Here is a 3498-nt window from a genome sequence, read left to right as displayed (position 1 = left end):
AAAAAAAAAAAAAAAAAAGGGGGATTACTGTAATCCGTTTCAAGTTCAGAAGCCTTGCTTCCTCCCCACCTAGATGCTTCAACACATCAAGAACACGTGGACGCAGCCCCGGGACAACTTACTGGTGTGGTGGCAACAGTAGATCTGTCCTTTAAAAGCACGTCATGAAAGACAGGTGGAGGTGCTGGGGATCGAACCCAGGGCCTCGTGCATGCTAAGCACGCGCTCTACCGCTGAGCTACACCCCCTGCTCCGCAAGCCTCCGGCTATTCACTAAAACTGGTTGTCACTCTTTCCTGCCGGTGTCCTACGGCTTGAACCGAGGCCGGACTCTGTTCCGTTCAGCTCTGCCGTCGCTCAGACCCTCAAGTTGCGTTTGGTCCCTAAAGATCCGGTCAATGCTACCAGGATGTTTCATAACCGGCGGACTCCCTGAACGGCAGTTCCGGTCCACCACGAAGGAGAATCCCAGGATGAAATATTTTCTTAAATCATCGTTTCCCTTCCTCTCTGTCTACAACGCTTCCAGAAAAGCACCAACGGTAGTTACGGGAATACCAAGACCTGTAGCAGGAGGGCAGGTCAGGAAGTTTAGATCCAGGTGAGAAGATAAGGCTGAAGTGGAATTAATTCACAATCGTGGCCTGAAAGGAACAGTGTGTCGATCTCCCTGACCCGCCGCGCCCTGCGACTCTGGAGACCTGGACCCGGCGTTCGGCCCGGGGCGCAGCCTCTCTGGTTGTGAGACCCCGGGGGAGCGAAGACCGAAGAGAGGATTGGGAAAGACCCTTCGGCCCACACAGCACCTCTTACACAGTGAGGCGAACACGAAGAAAGCAAGAACGAGTCAGCTCCTTATAAGACAGACCCCCCCCCTACTCTGCACAGGCCCTCAGACCCTGCGTGTTCCTGGGGACACAAAAAGTAAAACGTTTCCCGCCTCTACCAAAAATGTGCCGCGGTCAACACGTGCTTTGGAGTCAATGGACGACAGGGGTAATGTAATTTAAGAACTCTCTCCAGCCTAGGCAGCATAGCGAGACCTCGTCTCTACAACAATCAAAAAATTAGCCGGGCGTGGTGGCGCGCGCCTGCAGTCCCAACTACTCGAGAGGTTGAGGCGGAAGGAACGTCTGAGCCCAGCGGGTCGAGGCTGCGGTGAACCGTGATGGTGCCACTGCACTCCAGCCTGGGCGGCAGAGTGAGACGCCGACCCCCCAAACAAACAAACAAACAAACAAACATACAAACAAAACCCCCTAAAACTCCTCCGGGTGGTTCTGAAAATCAGCAAGGTCAGGCTACTATTAGAGCACTGTCCGAGAACTGAAGAGGAGGACTAGGAAGAAGGCCATGGGGCGGAGAGGATTAGGGCGCGGGAATCCGGAGAGGAAGACAAGTGGAGGGCGCAGAGAAGCAGCGGAGAAGAAAGACCCACAGGTCGAGGCGGAGACGAGAAGCGGGTTTGGGCTTGCGACTTCAAACGCCGACTGTGTTTTGGCAGGGAAGCGGATGGATGCATCCAAGTTCCCCATCGCCCCTGCGTTTGCACCAGGTCCACGGGAAGAGAGACGGTTGCATCTGCTAAGCGAAGTCGGTGGAAAACGTAGTCAAGAGATTAATCAGCTTTTTCACCTAATTTACCATTTTGCAACGTGACTGAGGAGAAAGGAAGACAGAAATGAGGAATAAAAATAAGAAGCCCATGGATAGAAAATATGATACCCTCTTTTGACTCCCCTCTCTGTTCTTGCTGTCATTCTCCCTTTGGATCTAAACAAACTTTATTGCAAACTCTATGTCCTGGATCAGATATCTTCACCCCAAGTTGTCCCCCTTATTAGTGACTTGGGTGGGCCTTCAAATGGCAGCACCAAGCCAATTCTTCTCATTTTGGAGTATATTGTGTCTAAGTAACAATTTACAGAGTTTTCAGAAGATACTCTAATCCCTGAGTCAGAAACTGCAGACATCATGTCTCTTATCCTGAGTTTTGCATTTTCATGAGGCTATGAAGAAGAGGTCCCTGGAAAGCATGAGGGCTCAAAGTTATCCACTGGTATCAGAAGATAAGATTTTGAGGCCGGGTATGGTGGCTTACACCTGTAATCCCAGCACTTTGGGAGGTGGAGGTGAGAGGATTGCCTGAGCCTGAAAGTTCGAGACCAGCCTGGGCAACGTGGCAAGACCCCATCTCTATAATAAAAATAATTTTTAAAAAATTAGCTTGGTGTGGTGGTGCACACTTGTAGTTCCAGCTATTTTGAAGGCTGAACTGGAAGGATCTCGTGAACCCAGCAAGTCGAGGTTGCAGTGGCATGAGCAGCATGCCACTGCACTCCATCCTGGGCAACAAAGCGAGACTTACAAAAAAAACTCAAAACACTCTAGGCTGGGCACGGTGGCGCAGCCTGTAATCCCAGCACTTTGGGAGGCCAACTTGGTGAGACCTCGCACTTTGGGAGGCCGGGCAACTTGGAGGGACCTTGTCTCTACAATAAATATAAAATTAGCTGGGTGTGGTAGCACGCGCCTGTAGTTCCGGCTACTTGGAAGGCTGAGGAGGAAAGATCTCTGGAGCCCAGCTGGTTGCTTGCTGCTGGGGTGGCCATGAGTGTGCCACTGCACTCCAGCCTGGGTGACAGAGTGAGACTCAAACTAAAAAAAAAAAAAAAATTTTTTTTGAGTGTTCCAATTTTCATTGTGGGCTTTCAATTTTCTGAAGCTTTTGAGTGTTCCAATTTTCATTGTGAGCTTTCCATTTTCTGATTGAGAATTAGGTGCTTTTCCGTTAAATCTCGTAGGTACTTCATGCCCAAGTTTCCTTAATGTCAGTATAAAGCCTAATGCCACATAATGGTGGTAGAAATTTCCTGTTTCTTGCTTCTGATGTAAAAACGAATCAGCCTAACAACAACAACAAACCTTTTAGTGGAGATCCTGCTCATTCTTTTATATTTACTAGCTAGATAGAAGACCTATCAAGCTACTTCCAGTTTTTCTTAAGTAAATCCCTCACTCCCTGAACCCAGTATGACTCCAAATCCTGCATTAATATACATTATTCTTTGTTCTTTTAAATCTGTCTTTCCATTTTCATGTCTAAATTTGCTTTTCTGGCCACCTATCTAATCCTTATAAGAGTCTTCAAAGTTGCTTTCCTACCTGCAATGATAGGATAGAGTAGAACATTTGGTCAATGGTTTGCTTTTTTTCTATTGCAATCCTCGCTTTGCTCCCTCAAAGTTTGACTTTTAGAATCTATTTGGACAACCATAGGATGTAAAGAGAATGTATAATGTACACACATAAATGCTCCTAGCTTTCTAAGAGAAAGCTAGGTTTTGATTCGCCTCTAACTTCTAAAAGTTAGAAACTTGAGCAACCCCCTTGGGTTCTCTCCCACTGCGGGAGCTTTTCTGTCCTCTCAATAAATCCTGCTTTTAAAAAATAAAAATAATAAATAAAAATAAAAGTTAGAAATTTGTAGGTGAAATA

At 47.4% G+C, this 3498-nt stretch overlaps 1 non-coding gene across 1 annotated transcript; it reads right to left on the bottom strand.

The window, feature by feature from the left end:
• Positions 1-176: 176 nt before the first annotated feature.
• Positions 177-248, bottom strand: TRNAA-AGC. Its single transcript has one exon. It is a non-coding gene; the product is annotated as a tRNA-Ala (tRNA).
• Positions 249-3498: the final 3250 nt, after the last annotated feature.

The sequence above is a fragment of the Carlito syrichta genome, unplaced genomic scaffold, assembly GCF_000164805.1.
Source record: "Carlito syrichta isolate Samal-C Ts95f unplaced genomic scaffold, Tarsius_syrichta-2.0.1 Scaffold307028, whole genome shotgun sequence".
Lineage (NCBI taxonomy): Eukaryota > Metazoa > Chordata > Mammalia > Primates > Tarsiidae > Carlito > Carlito syrichta.
The sequence above is the reverse complement of the archived record's forward strand: the minus strand, read 5'-3'. Positions and strand labels throughout refer to the sequence as shown.